Raw genomic sequence first — 24,570 nt, 5'->3', positions numbered from 1 at the left:
CCAATCAACATTCTATTCCTACCCCACGTCAAATACAGCTAATCCTTTACAGTCTCTTTAAGATGACAATCAAACCATAAACTCAGAACATCTCTGCTGAAATAATTGTAGATTTTGAAAATCAGCTAACCATTCACCCGTAGGCCCTTAGGAAATGTTAACAAACAATTATTGAAACTGCTCAAACAGGAGTTTTTAAAAATCTCTTACTCACACTACAATCTTTTTAAAAATCACTTACTTATAAAGCACTGAGGATTTAAATTACTTCATGTCATGATAGTTATACATACCTTATCCATCCTTGAAGAGCATTAACAACTACTCCAAAGATCTGTGGCTTCCGCATTATGGACTAAGTCCCTTGCAGCTGCGAACATGGCATCTATTTAAACTTAGCACTAAATCCAAATTACCCTTCTGAGCTTGGGTTTCCTTCATGTGTGAATCATGCTATGGCTCTTTCCCCAACAGCAAAAGTTGGATTCATTAGAAATGGGGAGCGGGATTTCTGCATTTGGTCCTGCCTGCCATTTTAGAAACGCAGTGGTGCCTCCATGACGCGGCAAAAATTGGGCCTCAGTGTCTACCTTATGAAGCCCCTTCAGAATTTTGTAGGTTTCAATGAAATCAACTCTCATTCTTCTAAACTACATGGAATATAGTCCCAATTTACTCAGCCTCTCATCATACGACAATCCTCTCATCCCAGGAACCAATCTAGTGAGCCTTCACTATACTGTTTCCACTGCAAGTGTATTCTTCCTTAAATATGGAGACCAAAACTGTGCACAGTATTCCTGGTGTGGTCTCACCAAACGCTGAACAATTGTAGCAAGTCTCCCTAATTTCTGTACTCCAATTCCCTTGCAATAAATGTAGTTTTTCTTCCTAAGTGCTCGTCATACCTGCACGCTGTGTGTTCCTTGCGAGTATACCAAAGTCCCTCAGGAAATCAACATTTACAAGTTTCATACCTTTTAAAATCTATTCTACTTGTCTATTCTTATTACCAAAGTTAGACACTTAGCCACATTATACTCCACCTGCCACCTAGTTGCCAACTCCCTAAACCTGTCTATATCTCTTTCCAACCTCTCTAACTTTCCCACTTAAATTTGTATTACCAGAAAACTTAGATAGATAAAATAATGAGAATAATGTAAGTCATTAATATAGACTGTAAATATCTGAGCTGCAGCACTGATCTTTGTGATGCTCTACTAGTTAGTTTGCCAATTTGAAAATGTTGTGTTGATTCCTACTCTCTGCTGCCTGTCTGTTAACCAATTCTCCATTCATGCTAATGTATTAGCCCAGCACCATGAGCCCTTATCTTGCCTATTAACCTTTCCAATAATTTATTGAGTGTCCTTTGGAAATCCTGGTGTACTGCCCTTGTGCTTCCCTTTATGTGCTATATGAGTTGCATCCACACAAAATGTCAACAAGCTTGTCAAGTAGGATTTCCCTTTCATTGACTTTGTTTGATCATACTTTTTTTTAAGTGTATTAAGACTTCCTTAGTAAGAGTTTTCAGCATTTTCCCAATGACTGCTGACAAACTAACAGGTGTCTCATTCCCTGTTTTCTCTCTTTCCTTTCTCAAATAGCAGGGTTACATTTGCTATTTTCAATCAATGGGACTATTTTGGAATCTAGGGAATTTTAGAAAATCATAGCCACTTATCCAACCTACTCTTGAAAGTTGACTTGTTTCTGTTTCAACCTTAAATCTGGAAGTAAACTTCATGCTCACAGAAATCTCTGTGCATAAAAATGTTTCTTTTTCTCTGTAATGTCTAAACTGTGTTGGGGTGAGAGTTTTTGCACAAAAAATGTAGTTGGCAAACAGATTCAAATTAACATGCAACAGTGTTTTTGAAAGAGATGTTCTCTGCATTACACTAAGTACAAACTGGTTTGTTCTCACTAGAACGACAGAGGTTGAGGGGCGACCTGATAGAGGTCGACAAGATTATGAGAGGCATGGACAGAGTGGATAGTCAGAAGCTTTTTCCCAGGGTGGAAGAGTCAATTACTAGGGGGCACAGGTTTAAGGTGCGAGGGGCAAGGTTTAAAGGAGATGTACAAGGCAGATTTTTTACACAGAGGGTGGTGGGTGCCTGGAACCTCGCTACTGTGGGAGGTAGTGAAAGCGGATACGATAGTGACTTTTAAGGGGCCTCTGGACAAATACATGAATAGGATGTGAATGAAGGGATATGGTCCCCAGAAGGGTAAGGGGTTTCAGTTCAGTCAGGCAGCATGGTCGGTGCAGGCTTGGAGGGCCGAAGGGCCTGTTCCTGTGCTGTAATTTTCTTTGTTCTTTGTAAATCAAAAAGGTTGGTCCTTGGGAAGATACGTGATGATGTGGAGATGCCGGCGTTGGACTAGGGTAAACACAGTAAGAAGTTTAACAACACCAGGTTAAAGTCCAACAGGTTTATTTGGTAGCAAAAGCCACACGGTGGCTTTTGCTACCAAATAAACCTGTTGGACTTTAACCTGGTGTTGTTAAACTTCTTACTGAAGATACGTGATACCAACTCTTAGCAGCCTTTCAAAAGATGCAATGTCTTTGTTGGTGTCTGGCCCTGATATGACTGGAAATATAATCCAGTAAGAGTTTTAACAACACCAGGTTAAAGTCCAACAGGTTTATAATAAACCTGTTGGACTTTAACCTGGTGTTGTTAAAACTCTTACTGTGTTCACCTCAGTCCAACGCCGGCATCTCCACATCATGGAAATATAATGACAGTCATTATAACCATTATTAGTGCACTAAAAACATAAGCAATTTTTGACAAGGAACATAGTGTGAGATGGGTTACACAGTGGTTAGCATTGCTGCCTCACAGCGCCAGGGACGTGGATTCGATTCCCGATTTGGGTCACTGTCTGTGCGGAGTTTGCACATTCTCCCCGTGTCTGTGTGGGTTTCCTCTGGGTGCTCCGGTTTCCTCCCACGATCCAAAAGATGTGCTGGTTAGGTGCATTAGCCATGCTAAATTCTCCCTCAGCGTACCCGAACACTGGTGCTGGTGTGTGGCGACAAGGGGATTTTCACAGTAACTTCATTGCAGTGTTAATGCAAGCCTACTTGTGACACTAATAAATAAACCTTTAAAAGATGTGAATCACCATAAACTGCTGGATACTCTGCACTGCTGCACTGGTAGCCTTGCAAAAACAGTGGCTCACTGATCTGGGGGATCTGTCTGATCCCCCATGAATGCTACAAGATTACACTGTAAATATGAATTATTGTTGCCACAAATATTTAGACTTGGCGTTTCATATGGTAAGGATCTTGTGCACAACACAAATCATGGTTCTGTCATAAAACTCAACCTTGGAGGTCAGAAAGGAAACAACTGAAACAATGGCTTCTCATTCATGTAGCTAGTACGGTGTTTTCTGTCGGTCTTTTCTCTTCTTACTTTTCATTTGCCTTTTTCTCTCTCTCTCTATATTTATCTTCCTGTACCTAACTTGATCTTAATTCAGTTTATTTCCTTCTTGAACACTACTGTTTCTTTCATGGTCCTTTCACTGTCCTTTTGTTTCCTTGGTTAAGGATATAAATGACTGGGTCTATATTTTACAAGGACACCTACATCGATTCATATTGCTACACCATTGTCAACTTGCACTTACAGCAATGGGTAGTACAAAAATAGTATGATCTGAAAGGTAAGGTAATAAAGAATTTAAAAAAAACATTGCTCATGCAACTTCTGTTGGAAATTGGACGGATTTATAGTAAAATTAGCATGCTCCCTTCATTTTAATCCTCTTTAAGAGGTAAGTTTTCCACCATACTGAAGCCGTGTTTTTAAGTAGCCTTATTGTTATGAACATCAAAATATTATAATTCACTTATGGAAAGGGAGAGGTCACAAGGTACACCATCACCCTTCTTAACGGAATAACACACAGACCAATAGACATACAACTTGCAAGTAAATATTTCAGTCTTAAATTGAATCAGTGGAAATGGAAACTGAGATTGAACAACAGTAGTTGTTAAGATATAAATTTGATCACATACCCTGATACGCAATCAAGTAAACCAACTCCTGATATTTAGCTAGGCTGTCTACCAAAATATATTGTCACAGTTGTTTTATTAGCCAGGACCTTTCTGCCTTAAACCCATATATTTATTTTCAATTCTGTCTGAGAGTAGTTTGCAATAGCTGTAGATGCAGACAATGACATGAGATCCTAATGGACATCTACCCTGGAGGGCGACGGCAACAACAAAATATTCTTCAAGCGCTGGATGCTTGAGTTCAGAAAGAATTTCAACTAACAATGTTAATAAAACAATTTGAGCGTTGAAATTGGTCTTTCACAAAACTGGCAATAGCGATTTGGCAGCTTGTTTAACATTTCCCTCAATTTCCTTTTCCATTGGAGTGAATGATGAAGAACATCATGGAGCAGGTAATTTGGTATCCATTATCTATCAACCATTTTTCAACACTGCCAAAGATTAATTTCAGCATCTTTATGTCGGAAAGTTCTCCCACGAATCTGCCAATGTGAAATTCTCAGTAAAACACTCACTGTGTATTTGTTGGGAAATGTTACTGAATTTTTCACTTTTTATTAAAACAATGTGTAAAATTAGGTAAATAATTAATGATTTCTGACAAGCTATCTGTTCTCATCCTTGCAAATAACCGTTCGTCAAATTTTCTTTCATACAGCTGTCCCTCAATTTTAATTTTTCTCCATAGAAATGCTTTGATTACCCAGAATGTTCACAGGGCTTCAGGTGCACGTCTGTTGTAAGGCATGTGGAAATGTAGCCGAAGGCCTGGGACCTATACACTAGGGTCCCAAGTTTGACCCAGGCTTTAACCAAAAGGTCATCCACATCAAAGGGGCTAAAACAAGTGTGAGGGAATTCCCAGGCAAGTAATTTCTTCAGCTCCAGCCTGGGTTCCACTGGGTAGCCAGAATGCCAAGAGAAAAAGGCACGCCAGCCATGCCCATGATGCAAGTGGGACCATCTTCGGCTGCAGGCCCAGGTCTTGGTCATTGCAATTAATCTCTATCAATCGTCTAAAGATCCTGACATGACGTGAGGAAAACCCCATTGGTAGAAAGTTTTATGCATCATAGTCCAAAGTTACTAGCACATCCCAAAGATACTATACTTATCATATTTCAAGTCTTAAATTTTATATACACTGGGTGGGATTTTCCACCCCACCCCTTGGCATGTTTTGCAGCAGCAGTGTCAAGTGACATTCATGCCTCACAAGTGCCAGTCAATGACTGTCTCCAACAAGAGAGGATCTAACCATCGCCCCTTGGCACTCAATCCCATTACCATTGCTGAATGCTCCATTATCAAAATCCTGGGGGCTACCATTGACCAGAAACTTAACTGGACCAGTCATAGGGGCGGCACGGTAGCACAGTGGTTAGCACTGCTGCTTCACAGCTCCAGGGTCCCGGGTTCGATTCCCGGCTCGGGTCACTGTCTGTGTGGAGTTTGCACATTCTCCTCGTGTCTGCGTGGGTTTCCTCCGGGTGCTCCGGTTTCCTCCCACGGTCCAAAGATGTGCGGGTTAGGTTGATTGGCCAGGTTAAAAATTGCCCCTTAGAGTCCTGGGATGTGTAGGTTAGCGGGATTAGCGGGTAAATATGTGGGGGTCGGGCCTGGGTGGGATTGTGGTCGGTGCAGACTCGATGGGCCGAATGGCCTCCTTCTGCACTGTAGGGTTTCTATGATGATATAAATATTGTGATTACAAAAGCAGTTAAGAGGAATTCTGCAGTGAGTAATTTATCTCCTCATTCTCCAAAGCTTGTCCACCATTCACAAGGTTCAAGTCAGACGAGTCACTAGCGTGGATGAGTGCAGAACCAACAACACTCAAGAAGCTCAAGATCATGCAAAACAAAACACCCGCTTAATTAGCAGCCCAGCCAACATTCGCTCTGAGGGATGGACTTGCATAGGGTTAACTGACTTTCCATACATTGGGAGGGTGGCATGAATCATCAGTGCCCTGGTAAAATGAAGCTCATTCACTCACTAACCTCAGGAAGACTGGCTGCAAGGATGCAAGTGTCAAAGTCTGAAAACTGGGGTGTTTCAGACCTTTTTTTGCAAGAGCTGGACAATGGAATCTTATGACACTCTGGGAAGAATTTTCCTGCCCCGCCCACCACAGGAATCATAGCAGGTAGGGGCAGACCATGCAATGGTCTGTTGAATATGGGCAGGAATTTCTGGCCTTGGGATGAGCACAGCTGGAAAATCCCACCATCAGTCACTGGGGGTGGGGGGGCGGCACCTAAGCTTGCCGGTGAAGCCGGCTTCAGAGTGCTCGGGGCACCATTGTGCAGGTACCTCAATCTCCCAGTTCACTGGGTGACCTCCTGACACCATCCCCCCCACTATCATCAGTGGCAGTGTAACCCCCCCATGGCAACACTGGTCGCTGGCATAGGGACCCTATCAATGAGTCTCTTGTCACGACCCCTCCCACTGCCCACCCCTTTGCGCACACCCCCCCATCTTCTGATCACTATGCTTCTCCCCTTGCAGAACTCTTCCTTTGCTCCCCCTCTTCTGACAACATGGCTATCTGGAAACCAGTAAAAGCCCAGGCCAGAATATCATTGGGGAGATAGGGAGGGGGAGGGGAGCAGATGTTGATCTGCCATAATGTGCTATAAACAGGAGTAGCGTCGGACTTTTGCCCCTCACTGGGGAGGAAATCCTGCAATTGGCCAATCAGTCCCAGCTGGACCAAGAGTGCAATAATGGGCGCTGCCAGGACTGCAACAAGGAAGAGGAAGATAACCCAATGGATCTAGGGGATGGCTAAATCTGGAGGGAGGGGGTTTGGGCAGTTCTGGGAGTGGAGGGTTTAATTCAGCAGATGGGTAGGAAGGTGGGGAATTCTAACTTAGGGGGGCTGCCCTTGCTGACTTTTAAGCTTCGCACGAAGAGGCAACATGCAGCACCTATAGAGACCAAACTGACGCGATTTTTATTCGATTACAGTACTACCCCTCACACAACGATAGGAATCGCCCGGTGGAATTGTTAGGCTTCAGTCAAGATTAAGCCTACTGTTCCCGAATCATGCGGGGAGGGTGGAGTCCCAACGAAAGAGCCAGAAGAAGAATTATGATTCTGCAAGTACAGGAAGAACGTTCAAAACAGGAGACCGAGTTCACATGAGGAACTTTGGGGATGGTCTCAGTTGGGTCCCTGGGATCATAATGGGAAAAATTAGGCCTGTGTCTTATAAGAGTCAAGTGCAGGACAAAATTGTTAGGAAGTATCTGGACCATCTCAGGAGTAAGGCATCCGCACCAATGCAGACCTCATTACCAGTCATGGGGATGACCATTGCCAGGGTCGAGCCATGACTAGAAGCCAACCCTACACCTGTCCTCTGGGTGATGAGGACACAGATTCTGAGATGGAAACGGAAGAGACTTGCACCCCAATTGAACAGGGCCCCAGGAAGAACCAGTGTCAGTGGCTTTACGACACTCGCTTCAAAAGTGAAGATCTCCAATTTGATTCACAACCCCAGATCCACTTCCACATTTAACTGACTCCAGGCTTCGCATCAGTCAGTGGAAAAGGCCCTCCCGTGGTGGGGTGCTGAGGAAGAAATGATGGCGGGAAGGATGTTATGATGACCACAGGGGATCATCAGTGGATCTGCCCATGCGCTTCATAGAGTACAGGTTCGCCTATTAAGCGAGTGGAGGCTCGCCCAATAAGAAAGAAGCAGCAGGAGTTTAAAATCAGCTGTCTCTACTCAGGCTGTCAAAGGACTCCTGGGCCTGACCTGTGTACTGTAGCTGCAGAAGCAGTACTGCATTCACTATTAAAATAAAGGGTGTTGGTGACAGAAGACTGGCCTTGGGAGATTATTAGAGAGGGTATCATTAATGTGAAAATGGAACTTTGTCTCACTAGGATTGTGTGGTGGAAACTCCACCAATAGTGTCAGAGACAGCTGCATCTGCAACAGGTAGATTGATGAGGAGGAGGTCAATTAGGCTTTTTTTTCTTGTTAGTTCCCTCACCACCTGCCACTGTCCCAGAACAACCAACTATATCCTTTAAGACCTAGCCAGTTCGGTCAGTAGTGGTGTTACCAAGCCACATTTCCTGATGGGCATTGAAGGCCCCCAGTCAGAGTACATTAGGTACCCTTGCCACCATCAGTACTTCTTCCAAATAGTGCTAACATGAAGGAGTACTAATTTATCAGCTTAGTTGTGTGGGACACTGGTGGTAATTAGCAGATTTCCTTGCCTATGTTTGAGCTGATTCCATGGGATCTGGAGCTAAATTGGAGACTCCTTGAGCAACTCCTTCCTAACTGTATACCACTGTGCCACCACCTCTGGCGGGTCTGTCCTGCCAGTGGTGATGATGGTGTCTGGGAAATTGTCTGTAAGATATGATGCTGAGAGAATGACTGTTAGATTGTTGCTTGACAAGTCTGAGACAACTCTCCCAATTTTGGCACAACCCCCAGATGTTAGCAAGGAGGACTTTACAGGATCGACAAGGCTGAGTTTGCTATTGTCATTTCTAGTAACTTGGTTGATATTGAGTGATCCATTTGGTTTCATTCGTTTTAGACTTTGTAGTAGTTTTGATATAACTGAATGACTTGCTAGGACATTACAGAGGGCATTTAAGAGTCAACCACATTGCTGTGGATCTGAAGTCACATGTAGGCCAGACCAGATAAGGATGGCAGATTGCCTTCCCTAAAGGGCATGAGTAAACCAAATGGGTTTTTACGTCAATCAACAATGGCTTCAGGGTCATCATCATTGAGACTTTTCACTTCCAGATTTATCAGAGTCATGGCAATTGATTGTTTTCCCAACTGGAGAAGAAGTCATTACAAGGGCCACAACTTTTCTTTAAGAAATTACAGATGCTGGACACCTGGATCCGAAACAGTAAATGCTGGAAATACTGAGTATGTTACTTAGCATCTGTAAGCATTCTGCCTGATATATCTTTTGAGTGAAGCCCCTCACCACTTCCCCATCATGAGCGAGTTCCGAACTTAAATTACTTAGTGCGCTGTTTGTAATTTGTAAGTTTATACAATCTTCAATTAGCATAAGTTTTGCAAATATTCCCAAAAATTACTTCATAATATACTAAGTTTTATTGTTTGCACCATTTTAAATTCTTATGCAAAACAATTAACTGTAGGTCCAAATATTTGCTTTCCCCCATTAAAGTGGAAGGTTTGGGGAATGCAGCATGCAAACATTTGTGCCATTAATCATCACACAAGAGGAGAATGTAGTTTTCTAATAAAGAACATGGTGAGGAGAGAATGGAACTCAGAAGGGTGGGGGAGGGGTTGGAGGAGAATGGGGGCTGATCTTTTGTGGAAGAGATGAATCATATTCAGTGCAAAGATCGCAGTGTCCATTAGCTTCAAAACATAGTCAGAGTCATAGTCGTAGAGTCTTACAGCGCAAAAATGCCCTTCAGCCATCCAGATTCCCACCACTGTCAGTGATTTTATTTTTCAAATCCCCTCTGAATCTCTTGTTCCTTACCCTAAAACTGTGCCCCCTTATGATTAACCCTCAACCAAGGGGAACACCTGCTTCTTACTCACCCTCATAATCTTATACATCTCAATCATGTCCATCCCTCAGCCTTCTCTGCTCTAAAGAAAACAATCTAGATCTATCCAGTCTCTTCTTATAGCTCAAATGCTACATCTCAGGCAACATCCTGGTGAATCTCCTCTATAGCCCGCCTAGTGCCATCACATCCTTCCTATAGTGAGGTGACCAGAACTGCACACAGTATTCCTCCCTCTGGGACTGGATCTTGAACTTCCTAACCAACAGACCACAATCATGATGTGGAGATGCCGGCATTGGACTGGGGTAAGCACAGTAAGAAGTCTCACAACACCAGGTTAAAGTCCAACAGGCTTATTTGGTAGCACAAGCTTTTGGAGCACTGCCCCTTCATCAAGTGAGTGAAGAGTTGGGTTCACAAACAGGGCATATTTAGACACAGACTCAATTACAAGATAATGGTTGGAGCCTTCAAGACACTCGACAGCGCAGAATCACGGAGCAGAAACTGATAGCCAAGTTCCGCACACGAGGACGGCCTCAAACGGGATCTTGAGTTCGTGTCACACTAACTGTAACCCCCACACTTGCCTGGGCTTGCAAAATCTTACCAACTGTCCTGGTTTGAGACAATTCACACCTCTTTAACCTGTGCTTAACCCCCTCTCCACTCGCATTGTCTGCACCTGTGAAGACTTGATTACCTGTTAAGGCTCGCATTCCAACCATTATCTTGTAATTGAGTCTGTGTCTACATATGCCCTGTTTGTGAACCCAACTCTTCCCTCACCTGATGAAGAGGCAGCGCTCCGAAAGCTCGTGCTACCAAATAAACCTGTTGGATTTTAACTTGGTGTTGTGAGACTTCTTACTGAGACCACAATCAGTAAGGATAGGCAACAACACCTCCTCCATGATCATCCTCAACACCAGTGCCCTACAAGGCTATGTCCTCAGCCCCTTACTATGCTCCTTATACACCTATGACTGTGTGGCCAAATTCCCCTCCAACTCGATTTTCAAGTTTGCTGATGATACCACCATAGTGGGTCAGATCTCAAACAATGATGCGACAGAGTACAGGAATGAGATAGAGAATCTGGTGAACTGGTATGATGACAATAATCTCTCCCTCAATGTCAATAAAATGAAGGAGATAGTCATTGACTTCAAGAAGTGTAGTGGAGGGCATGCCCCTCTCCACGTCAATGGGGATGAAGTAGAGATGGTCAAGACCTTCAAGATTTTAGGTGTCCAGATCACCAAGCTGTCTTGGACCCTCCATGCTGACACTATAGTTAAGAAAGCCCTCCAATGCCTCTACATTCTCCAAAGACTATGGAAAATTGGCATGTCCGCTAGGACTCTCACTAACTTTTACAGATGCACCACAGAAAGCATTCTTTCTGGTTGCATCAGAGCTTGGTATGGCTCCTGCTCTGTCCAAGACTGCAAGAAACTACAAAGGGTTGTGAACGAAGCCCAGTCCATCACTCAAACCAGCCTCATGCCCATTGACTCCATCTACACTTCCCACTGCCTCGGAAAAGCAGCCAGCATAATCACCCCGGACATACTCTCTTCCACCTTCTTCTGTCCGGAAAAAGATACAAAAGTCTGAAGACACGTACCAACTGACTCAAGAACAGCTTCTACCCATCAGGCTTTTGAATGAACCAACCTCACATTAAGTTGATCTTTCTCTACATCCTAGCTATGACTGTAACACTACATTCTGCACTCTCTCTTTTCCTTCTCTATGTGCAGTATGCTTTGTCTGTATAGTGCGCAAGAAACCATACTTTTCACTGTATACTAATCATAGAATCATAGAATTCTACAATGCTGAAGGAGGCCATTGGGCCATCGAGTCTGCACCGACCATAATCCCACCCAGGACCTATCCCCATAATCCCATGCATTTATCCTAGCTAGTCCCCCTGACAATAAGGGGCAATTTAGCATGGCCAATCCACCTAACCCGCGCATCTTTGGAGTGTGGGAGGAAACCGGAGCACCCAGAGAAAACCCACGCAGACAACGAGAGAATGTGCAAACTCCATACAGAAGTGACCCAAGCCGGGAATCGAACCTGGGTCCGATGCTGTGAGTTAACAGTGCTAACCACTGTGCCACCCCCTAATACATGTGACAATAATAAGTCAAGTCAAATCAAATCAGCTGTGGCCTAACCAACACTCTGTACAGCTCCAAAATTACTTCCTTACCCTTATACTCTATGCCATGACTGAAAAAAGCAAGTGTCCAATATGCCTTCTTATCCTATTTACCTGCTCTGCCACCTTCAGGGATCTATGAATAAGTACCCCAAGATCCATCTGTTCCTCTGGGCTTCCTAGTGTCCTGCCATTCAGTAAATACTCCCTTGTCTTGTTGCTTCTTCCAAAGTGCATCATCTTACACTTACAAGGGTTCAATATCATCTGCCACTGCTCTGCCCATCTGACCTATCTTCCTGTAATCTAGAACATTCTTCTTCACTTTTAACCACCTTACCAATTTTGGTGTGATCTGCAAACTTGATCATTCCCCCGCAGGTTATCTTCTATATCATTTCTGTATATAACAAACAATAATGGTCCCAGTACTGAACCTTGTGGTACGCCACTAGACACCAGCCTCCAGTCACTTAAACAGCCTTCTACAATCATCCTTTGTGTCCTGTCCAGTTTTGGATCCATCTTGCCAAGTTTTCCTTAATTCCATGTGTTTCAACCTTCTCAATCAGTCTTCCATGTGGGACCTTGTCAAAGGCTTTGCTAAAATCCATATAAACTACATCAATCGTACTTCCCTCATCTACACACTATTTCACATTTTTGAAAAATTCTAGGCATGTCAGACATGACTTCTCTCTCACAAAGCCATGCTGACCATCCCTAATTAACCAATGTCTTTCCAAGTAGAGATTAATTCTCTCCTTCAGAAGTTTCTCCAATAGTTTCCCTACCACTGACATGAGACTCACTGGTTTGTAGTTTTCTCGTTCATCTCTACCACCCTTCTTGAAAAGTTGAACCACATTAGCCATCCTCCAGTCCTCTGGCACTTCCCTTATGGATAGAGAGGAATTTAAAATGTGTCACAGCCCCTGCAATTTCCTGCCTCGCCTCCCATAGCAGCTTGGGATGCAATTCGCCCAGTCCTGGGGATTTGTCCATTTTTCAACCTGTCACAGCCTCCAATACCTCCTCACGTCCTATGTCAGATTGCTCGAGGTCCTCACAGTCCCTTTTCCTGAATTCTGCACCTATGTTCTCCTTTTCATGAGTAAAGTCATGGGGCCAAATGTATAGTAGAATGTATTTCTTGATCTCCACATCAGCATCACCACCACTCGTTCCATAAACTCCCCACAACCTACCCAACACCTCCAAAGTTTGGTGAAAGCTGACTTACTTTAAAAAGGCTGCCCCACAGCGATAATCTGATCAGCCAACGGTTGAGTAGTTCCAACAGCCCTTAACTCAGACAATCCATGGTGACTGGGCTTCGAGGTAAGCCAGAGTTCTTGGGCAGGGAGGAACTGGGGAGAGACATGTCGAGGATCAGATTTTGGAGGCCGAAAGGTGAGTGACAGAGCAGGGGCAAAATCCTGGGGTTGTTCCCTAGATAGGAACACGTACCCTTTCTTCCCACCTGAGTTGGAGTAGTGGGCTGGCCCCCTTTGTTTTGTCTTCCCCAGCTACACATACTAGTGCAGCAGAGGTGGAAACAGGCCCTTAATTGGCCAGTTAAGGGCCTGAATAAGCCGAAGGGCAGGTGGGCTGATTGATGCCTTACTCACCAACCATATTCGGAGGAACAGCTCAGGGATGAGGTCAGGTAGTGGGCTAGCCATTTGACATCTGCAAACACATTGGCTGTAAAGCTCCATGATGCCCAACACCAAATTCATCAGCCGCACTCACAAGACAGCACCGAACATCACCCAAGCACAACGCAACGCCATCCACGCTCTCAAGACCAACCGCAAGATTGTCATCAAACCAGCAGACAAAGGAGGGGCCATCGTCATACTGAACAGAACAAATTACTGCAAAGAAGTGTACCGACAACTGAACAACGAGGAACACTACAGACAGTTACCCACAGATCCGACCAAAGAACACACCCGTCAACTCAACACTCTGATCAAGACCTTTGATCCGGACCTTCAGAGCACCCTCTGTGCTCTCATCCCACGTGCTCCCCGTGTTGGAGATCTCTACTGCCTCCCAAAGATACACAAGGCAAACACACCCGGCCGTCCCATCGTATCGGGCAATGGGACCCTGTGCGAGAACCTCTCCAGCTATGTCGAGGGCATCCTGAAACCCATTGTACAAAGAACCCCCAGCTTTTGTCGCGACACTACGGACTTCCTACAGAAACTTAACACACATGGAGCAGTTGAACCAGGAGCACTCCTAGTCACAATGGATGTCTCGGCACTCTACACCAACATCCCCCACGATGATGGCATTGCTGCAACGGCCTCAGTACTCAATGCCGACAACTGCCAGTTTCCAGATGAAATTTTACAACTCATCCGCTTCACCCTGGACCACAATGTCTTCATGTTCAACAACCAGTTCTTGATCCAGACACACGGAACAGCCATGGGGACCAAATTCGCACCTCAATATGCCAACATCTTCATGCACAGGTTCGAACAAGACTTCTTCACCGCACAGGATCTTCAACTGATGCTATACACTAGATACATCGATGACATTTTCTTCCTTTGGAGTCATGGTGAACAATCACTGAAACAACTATATGATGACATCAACAAGTTCCATCCCACCATCAGACTCACCATGGACTACTCTCCGGAATCGGTTGCATTCTTGGACACACGCATCTCCATTAAGGACGGTCACTTCAGCACCTCACTGTACCGCAAGCCCACGGATAACCTCACGATGCTCCACTTCTCCAGCTTCCACCCTAAACACGTTAAAGAAGCCATCACCTACGGACAAGCCCTCCGTATACACAGGATCTGCTCGGATGAGGAGGATCGCAAGAGACACCTCCCGACGCTGAAAGATGCCCTCATAATAGGATATGGCGTTCGACTCATCGATCGACAGTTCTGAGGCGCCACAGCGAAAAACCGCATCGACCTCCTCAGAAGACAAACACGGGACACGGTGGACAGAGTACCCTTCGTCGTCCAGTACTTCCCCGGAGCGGAGAAGCTACGGCATCTCCTCCGGAGCCTTCAACATGTCATTGATGAAGACGAACATCTCGCCAAGGCCATCCCCACACCCCCACTTCTTGCCTTCAAACAACCGCACAACCTCAAACAGACCATTGTCCGCAGCAAACTACCCAGCCTTCAGAACAGTGACCACTACACCACACAACCCTGCCACAGCAACCTCTGCAAGACGTGCCGGATCATCGACACGGATGCCATCATCTCACGTGAGAACACCATCTACCAGGTGCACGGTACCTACTCTTGCAACTTGGCCAACGTTGTCTACCTGATACGCTGCAGGAAAGGATGTCCCGAGGCATGGTACATTGGGGAAACCATGCAGACGCTACGACAACGGATGAATGAACACCGCTCGACAATCACCAGACAAGACTCTTCCTGTGGGGGAGCACTTCAGCAGTCACGGGCATTCAGCCTCTGATCTTCAGGTAAGCGTTCTCCAAGGCGGCAGCCTTCACGACAGCGCAGAGTCGCTGAGCAGAAGCCAATAGCCAGGTTCCGCACACATGAGGACGGCCTAAACCAGGATGTTGGGTTTATGTCACACTATCAGTAACCCCCACAGCTTGCCTCCTGGACTTGCAGAATCTCACTGGCTGTCCTGTCTGGAGACAATACACATCTCTTTAACCTGTGCTTAATGCTCCCTCCACTCACATTGTCTGTATCTTTAAGACCTGGTTGGTTGTAGAGATTCGCATTCTAATCAGTATTCTGTAACTTGATTTTGTGTCTCTGTGCCCTGTTTGAGAGATTTCCACTCCATCTGATGAAGAAGCAGCGCTCTGAAAGCTAATGGCATTTGCTACCAAATAAACCTGTTGGACTTTAACCTGGTGTTGTTAAAACTCTTACTGTGTAAAACTCCCACCATGGATGTTAAGTGAAGGTATAACTGAACTGAGATGAATATTTCATGAAGAAACTTATCGCTGGAACATTCCATCTGACCTTTAATTCTTCTATGATAATCTTTAAAACAATCCAGGCAATCAACACAGAAGAAAGTTTGGAGTGGAGATTGTGCAGACTGATGGATTGCCACTCCAGTATAATGAGGAACCCACATCGCCACTTGTTTTCATTTTTCTCAATTTAAGGATGTGTTTGGATAACAAATAATCCATTTTCAAAAATGTTCCAAGAAACAGCAAGATGTTATACATATATAGAATGATTACAGCTTAAGGGACATAAATTCTCATCCTCCTGGTTTAACAATTAGAATAGATTAGTGTAGTCAACAATGTCAGTCTAATTTCCAAATACTACACATAAATTTTGACAGATCTCAACCATACAGTCAAATTTTAAATATCAAAACAATTCATACTATTAATATGAGTTTTGGTTAATTTCTAGGATGTTATATTCTTTTTAAAGTGAGATGAATAGAAAGATAAGTTACTTAAGCTTTTAACAGTAGCCTGGCTTTAGACCATCCTAACATGAAGATAGCTTTAGGAAGTACTTCAGATCGTGCTCCAGACATTTTTTGGGGATAAATTACTTTTCTTGCAATGTAATAATACTTGATTTTGCCAAAGTCAACTGGTTTAATTATATTTGAATGCAGCCATTTGAGTTCAAAGCACTGGCACTGTCTGAACTATTGCCAGGAATTCATCCTAATAACAAGGAACCATTCACCTCCGTACAGTAGGTAATAGATGGTTTATTACTCAATGTTACACTGCCATAAAATTAGGGAAATCTTTGTCAAGCCACAAATATAAAACACACTACATTACATCCACACCGATTAAAACCAATCAAAAAGTAATATAGGGCGGCACGGTAGCACAGTGGTTAGCACTGCTGCTTCACAGCTCCAGGGACCCAGGTTCGATTCCCGGCTCAGGTCACTGTCTGTGTGGAGTTTGCACATTCTCCTCGTGTCTGCGTGGGTTTCCTCCAGGTGCTCCGGTTTCCTCCCACAGTCCAAAGATGTGCGGGTTAGGTTGATTGGCCAGGTTAAAAAATTGCCCCTTAGAGTCCTGGGATGTGTAGGTTAGAGGGATTAGTGGGTAAAATATGTGGGGGTAGGGCCTGGGTGGGATTGTGGTCGGTGCAGACTCGATGGGCCGAATGGCCTCCTTCTGCACTGTAGGGTTTCTATGATTCTATGATAAGGTAGTTCAAAAGTTACTCAAGAATGTCATGCTTTCATCTGTAATCTTTCTCAATCTTTCTCACAAATACTGCTGGTTCAAAGTAGAATTTATTTTCCATTTACTCCAGAAAGTAGAAGGTGACAGAGATCTAGACTACCTTGTACCGGACTGCAAATGCAGTTTCAAAGCAGCACAAGCACTTCATTTGAATGGTTTGAGCATGTAGTCCAACACAAACCATGCTGCTAACTACCTGCACATTCTACATAGGGCCACACAGCATGTGAGGCATGCACACGTGCCACCAATTCATAAAGACAGGCTGTCACTTTTAAAGGGAAGCTGTGCTGAATGAGAAGAAGCTGCTGCTGACAGTTGCTGCTGTAACTGGATGGAAGCAAAATGGAGCAGAAAGAGCTCGCTGCATAGTCCACAGATATGGCACTGGAAGCCGCAATCATGGAATTGCTGCTTTAAACCATTTCCATTTCACATCTTTCTTCAACAACTCATGTAATGAAGCTAACACAGTTCTAAGTTCAAGCAAAAAGTAGTAGTATCAGACCATTTCTAGAAAATAACTAAACGCAGACATATCTTTTAACTTTAGAGCACGCACTATAATCTCTATTTACCTTTTCACTGACTTTAGAGCCTCTTTTCATTGATTCTCAGGCGTAGGTACACTACCTGGAATTGCACAAAGGCACACTTGCTCCTTTTCAACTTCTCGTTGTGACCATTGAATCTTTTTAACACTTAATCTAACACTTGATGGTTTTTCTCCTCCATTTGGATTGTGGTCAACATATCATTCCAAATGTACAAACAATGCAGTGCTCCTTGCAAAATCTTATCCATTGTAGTTTGGAAAACTTTAGAAAAAGTCCAAACAATACAGAGCATCTTTGTATAGGATGCATAGCCCCCATATGTGTCTTCATAAGATAATGTTGGCTCAGTCAATCCACGTTAAGTGTGTATAAGCATGAGACCTATATCTTGAATCTTGCTAATTCTACATACAAATCTTGGGAAGTCAGTAATGGATACTGCTCATCATTTATTGTCTCGTGGTTTTGTCTGATTTGGGCACTAGTAAAATTGGGGTTGCCCAATTGCTGTAGTTAGTTTTCACTAGTACACCATTTCTCTCTAACTTCTTTTGCTCTTTGTCAACATGACAGTGTAATGACCAGTCTAGTCTTGCATCAGGCCTGATACGGATGTACAAAAATGTTGTAGCTATTCAATTGCCCAAACTTCTTGGTCCTCTCAACTTGAAAAACATGCTTCCAATCTAACTTCAGCTTGTAAAACCAATACTTACCTCATGAATGTTGGTTTGCTGACATGTCTTGCTACAACAATGGGCAACTTGAGGGTTTAATTTGCTTTAGGTGGACATTGCGCTCCATTTCTCTAAATGTTTCTAACACTTCACTAGGGGCGGCACGGTGGCTCACACTGCTGCCTCACAGTGCCAGAGACCCAGGTTTGATTCTAGCCTCAGGTTACTGTCTGTGTGGAGTTTGAACATTCTCCCTGTGTCTGCGTGGGTTTCCTCTGGGTGCTCCAGTTTCCTCCTACACTCCAAAGATGTGTGGGTCAGGTTAATTGGCCATGCTAAATTGTCCCTTAGTGTCAGGCGGATTAGCAGGGTAATATGTGGGGTTAAGGGGATAAGGCCTGGGTGGGATTGTTGTTGGAGCAACTCGATGGGCCGAATGGCCTCCTTCTGCACTGTAGGGATTCTATGATTCAGAGGTTTTCAACTGGATTGTGCCCAGTTATAAGTATGCCAGCTAATTTGCTCACATTCATGTCTCTAATCATGATAGGATAATCCACAACCCAAATAATGCACATGTTGATGTACTATTGATTTACCAACAACTTTGTGTCAAAAGTCTCTGTCATTTGAGTAATTGCTGGTGGCACAAATAGCATCTAGTCCTGTAACTCCTCTTTGCTTAAGCACTCTGGATTCACTTCAAGATTGTAAAGTTCACATTTGTGACATAGCTGTTTTCCATGACTTGTTTTTTTGCATTGCAAGGGAGCCCTCTGGAGAGCTCCATTGGGAGGGGGTTCCCCTTTTGTGTGTGGTGGGGGTTCCCCATGTGAATGTTGGGGGATGGTTCTTGTTACTCTATCAGTGATCGGGGCACCCTGACACCTTTCACAACTGACATTTTCCAGCCCTGTTCCATCAGCGTGATGGCATCAGCCACACCTCCGTTCTGCTCAGTGTGCCGGATTATCTGGAGAGTAAAGCTGCCAGTGCAGCCTGTGAGCTATGTGCTGCTTTTCTCGCCTCATTCAGTGCTCTATGCAGAGAATAGAAAATGTCACCCATTGGGGGCGGTTTTACCACCGATGGTAAAGCGAAGTAAAGCGCTTAGCGCGACTGGCACCATTTTACGAGCGCCGGATTTCCAGCGCGGTCTGCCTCTCACTGAAAATAGGCGAGAGGCCGGTTAATGTATGTAAATTTATTTTAATGCTGTTTTACATCTGCTTAGCAAGCCTGGCATTCAATTGTCCGGGCTCGACCCCATTTATGACCTCGCCGAAAAAGGTTCTCGCCGGCAAGGAATAGACACGCTCCCCATGAACAGAGAACAGCTGACTTTGCCTCGTTGGTCGAACCAGGCAGTGCTGGGGGTGGGATTAATGGGGGCCCACTGCCACTCTGTAGCGATCGGTGGGGGAAGGGCAGCAGGTCCGCGATTGGTGGGGGCTCTGCAATCTCGGAGTGGGGAACGGGCTATATCTTGGGTCATGGGCCCCCGCGATTGCAGGGTGGGGGTGGGGGAGCTGCTTCAGGCAGCCTGCACTAACAGGGGCCTGACAGCTCTCTCTTTTCTGTCAGGCCCCTGCTACTGCTAATGCGCATGTGCAGCATCAGAGGCCTTCACATGCGCACTACCTCCCTCTGCAGGCTTTCGGGCACATTACACCCCACCACAGCAGCGAGCAACAGGCTTGCTCAAATAATTTGCAGGTATGGGGGGGGGCCTGAAAACACGCCCAAAAGACAGATCTGAAACTCTCCCAGTTTCAAGTCCGCCCAGCACTTCGAAAAAAATTGATAAAATTGATCCAATTGTATTTTTTTTACTGTGTTGCCCTATGTTTTGCTAAAGAATTAAAAATTCTTGCCTATTATTTATAGGCCATCTATCATGCATACAATTAAAACTTTAAATAAAATTGTTTCCTTTTCTTTAGATAAAGATCAACTTGTAAAAAAAATGTTGAATATTTTTCCATACTTTTCACAATTTTATTCAAAGATTATTACAGGAAGATTTCAACCTCACAGATGGAGTTGTTTTTGAAAGATTCACATTACAAAGCTCATTAATGTGAGAGATTGGAAGTACTGTTACTAAGCCTTGTTTGTGCAAGATGCAAGTTCTTCACTGGCATTAAAGGCTTCGAGTCCAGCCTGCAGCCATATTAGGAACATACAGGAACAGATTTTCATAGTTGCTGCAGAAGGAGAAAAATCCATTCAGTGAGAGAGCAGTCTTGCTGTCCGACCTACATGAGCGCGGATGAACTTTATGCACCCCTTTGTAATCTGCTGCTTGTCACAAAGCTTACAAATAGCTTTAATTGTGGAGTACAAGCCACAACTACACATCAAGTCATCAAACTCACTATGCTGCAGCTTTCAATCATTTTAGCTCTTGACGTTTTAATAAATCAGTTGATATTGTGCAATGTGAACAACGTAGACACTGCACAAAGTCTCCTTGCTCAATGCTATTTGAAGAGGAAATATTCAACTGTGTTTGTCATTAGTTGTTTTAGATCCAAAAGATATTGTTGAAACTCATCCTAGTCTGGATTACATTCCATCATCTTTGCAAAATGTCGTTGGCATTTTGAGCACAATGGTGATTTTTCTTTGCCACTACTTGTTCACTCTGTAAAACTAGATCAGTAAGGAGGTAGCATTTTCTTTTTAAACTTGTGTCTACTGAGCTGCCCTTAAGGCCAGCTGAATTTTGAGCAGGCAATAAAATGGGTAGCTACAAGTCCTGCACTAAACAGGCTTGTTAATGTGGGGCAAAATTTTCCCAAAGAATTTCTAAGTGTCACAAAAATGTGAAACCAGAGAGTTTCACTCCGTTTTTTTCAGCGAGCTATCCCATGCAATGTTCCTACACTGTCGATTTTATTTAGCAGCAGGGAGTTTCACGCCGGTAAGGGGGGAGGGCAGAGAGCCTAAGCTCGCTGGTGAAGCCTGCTGCAGGCTGCTAGACATGCGCCCTGATCTCTCATATACTGTGTAAAAGTGTGCATAGAATATGGGGGAATCCTTCAACCCCCTACCCTCCCGCAGACCACCCCACCCCCAATGCCGGCATCCTGCTTGTCGCCCTCCTTCGCAACCGCCAGCCTGTCAATCGTCGGCGGCACCTCCCCCCCAGGATTCCCCTTTTCCTTCCCCTCCTAGCTGTACCCCACCTTCCCCGGCTCTACCCCATGAGTTCCCACCCCCTCAGGTCCAGTCCACTTGGGACTGCCCATTGCACAGCATGCCGAAGGGGCACTGCCCCCCGCTGCCCCCTCAGGGGGGCCTCAACAGCCTCCAGTCCCACTGGCGAGGCCATTAAGTGTTATCCCCGTTGGTGGGGATCATCTGTGATCCTCCCCAGTGAGAACCTCCAGTGGACTATGGATATTTTAATCAGCCTCATGCCCTTCCCTCCCAAAAATGACCTGGGAAGTTTGCAACCAGCCAGATGCAATTCGCATTTTTTGCCTCCTGCTGAAATTTCCCGCCCTGCCATGCTACTTGACCAGCACAGTGGGACAGGAAAATCGCACGCATAGTTAACTTGCTTCCGTCGTGTCATTTGTCAGACTCCAAAGTAGAAGACACGTGTTACCTAATGGAACTGAATGCCGAGTGAGTAAGCAAATAATTAAACTGTCCACTGCAGAACACACTGAATTGCCAAGAGAAAAATCCTGTAGCACTAAGTTTTGTGAGGCATGGATGCTACTTCTGTTTTTCAAAAAAATTCTCAACTGCTATGGTTCCAAAGGACATCTTTGGGATTTCTTCCCCATCCAATCTTTAGAGACATACTCCCATCTTTACTTTGTGGAACAGTCATTGGATTTGTCACCCGCTGTGCGACCAACCAGTGAGCTGCCTGACAGCATTGGCAGGTTGCCAGTTTCATTTACATGAGGGGGTTCCTTGCTATTGTTCTTAAAGTTGGCAGTTACTGGGGACCTTATTCCCCTTGCTGCATTGGATTATTGAAGGCTACAAATAATGAAGCAGCAGAAAAATCTCCCTTCTCCAATCAGAAAAAGATGAGATGCACAAGTAAGCTTCATTTATGTATTTTCACAATACAACACATACTTCAATACAAACGTTTCTAGTGGATATAAAGAAATCACAATAGAAGAATACATTTTAACAATTTGCAGATACATTTGTGTGTATGAACGTGTTTTAAATTGGCTTCGAATTTACAACTGACTTCATGGGTCAATGAGCAAGTTTATTCATCTATCCACAGGCCCTTTCTATTTTAAAAAGTAAACCATATATAGTATAACATAGAACCTACAGCACAGAAAAAGGTCATTGCATCTAACCAGTCCATGCTGGTAGTTATGCTTGCTTAAGCATCGCCTTCCCTTTCATATGCTTATCTAACTTCCCCTTAATTGCATCGATGTTATTCACTTCAATCAATCCCTAGGATAGCAAGTTTCATTTTCTCACCACTCTCTTGGTAAAAACATTTCCTCTGAAATATCTTTTGAATTTCTTGGTGATTATCTGGTTTTGCTCTCACCTACAAGGAATTTAATGCTGAGGCAATGGCCCTGCCCCTTACTTTATAAGTCAGGTTTGAGCCCACCTCCACTTGGCTAGGAAGCACCAATTTGATTTTACAGCCGTCAGGCAATTAATGGTCTGAAGGGAGATGTCCGGCCCATCTGTGAGGAAGTCCCACCTCTGAGCTGCTGGCCAATCAAAAGGTCAACAGAATAGCCACTGCTGGGACTACATCCAGTTTCTAACAATAATTGTGGTTGGAGCCAGCTGATCAGTTGAACAGGAACAGCTAGTCTGGCCGGGCTCATCAACGGAGCTGCAAGGTCCAGTATCATGAGGACAGGGGTCAGGAAGCATGCAAGGGTGGTTAATAGTGTGGATAGGTTTCGGTCTCCATTCCGCACAGGAGGGACTTGTTCTCCCACAGGCCTGGGGTGTGAGCTACCTGCCCTCAGTTCTGATGAAGACTCATCATCAGTCTGAAACATTAGCTTGTTTTCCTCTCCACAGATGGTTCCTGATCCGCTGAGTATTTCCAGTACTTCCAGGGTGGCACGGTAGCACAGTGGTTAGCACTGCTGCTTCACAGCTCCAGGGACCTGGGGTCGATTCCCAGCTTGGGTCACTGTCTGTGTGGAGTTTGCACATTCTCCTCGTGTCTGCGTGGGTTTCCTCCCACAGTCCAAAGATGTGTGGGTTAGGTTGATTGGCTATGCTAAAATTGCCCCTTAGTGTTTTGAGATGCGTAGGTTAGAGGGATTCGTGGGTAAAATATGTAGGGATATGGGAGTTGGGTCTGGGTGGGATTGTGGTTGGTGCAGACTCGATGGGCTGAATGGCCTCTTTCTGTACTGTAGGGTTTCTATGATTTCTACTAACTGATTTTATTTGCCATTTTCAGTGATTTGTGTATTCATGCCCCAAAATTCCTTCACTCTTTTACACCATTAAAATGTTCATTTTCCAAGTATGTGTCCTTATTTTCCTGACCGAAATGTCATACCTCAGTCACTTGTGTTGAAATTTATTTGCAAATTATATATCCATTGTGCAAGTTTACATGTTGTAGTCCTCCCAATTTGGTGCTTTCAGCAAATTTAGAAATTGTCTTTTTGAATCTAGAATTTAAATCATTAATATGAAATTAAATTAATATTAAAAAGAGCAATCCCAACTAGATCCATTTTCCTTCTTCCGCCACTTTGAATAGCTAACCTTTACCTCTTGCAACCAGCTAGCTCTCAGTTCTGCCACTTGTTCTGGACTCCGCATGCTCTAACCTTATTAATTAATCTATTATGGGGCACTTTATGGAAGCCTTTTGGAAATCTAAGCAAATTACATGTGCATTATCTTTGTCTATTTTCTCCATTATCTCTTCAGAAAATTTAATGAGGCTGGTCAAGCAAGACTTTCTATTTTGAAATCATGCTGACTATTCATGATCATATTTAGGTTTTTAGGGGGGAATTTTTCCCTCCCGCCCACCACAGAAATCGTAGCGGGCAGGGGGGATTTTCTGGTCTTGGGTCAAACAGGGCCGGAAAATGTTTTTCCATCTTCTTCTTTAGTAGGGAATTCATTACTTCTCCTACCATTAATGTTAAGCTGACTGTTTCACAGATTCCTTCTTACAGGCATTATATTAGCTATCCATCATGTTCTGGTATGGCAATTTTTCTAATAAATTATTAGAATTCCCACCTTTTCCCTAGATTGTTCTAAAGTGTGTGGATGAAATCCATCTGGACTGGAGATTTTTTCCTTTGTTG

General features: G+C 44.2%; 1 protein-coding gene across 5 annotated transcripts in view; it reads right to left on the bottom strand.

Moving 5' to 3' along the window:
• The window catches only part of fbxl7 (F-box and leucine-rich repeat protein 7), a 293,470-nt gene that overhangs the window by 81,976 nt on the left and 186,924 nt on the right, over positions 1 to 24,570 (bottom strand). The gene's annotated exons all lie outside the window — the stretch shown is intronic.

The sequence above is a fragment of the Mustelus asterias genome, chromosome 2 (genome assembly GCF_964213995.1).
Source record: "Mustelus asterias chromosome 2, sMusAst1.hap1.1, whole genome shotgun sequence".
Lineage (NCBI taxonomy): Eukaryota > Metazoa > Chordata > Chondrichthyes > Carcharhiniformes > Triakidae > Mustelus > Mustelus asterias.
This window is presented reverse-complemented; position numbering and strand designations above follow the sequence as displayed.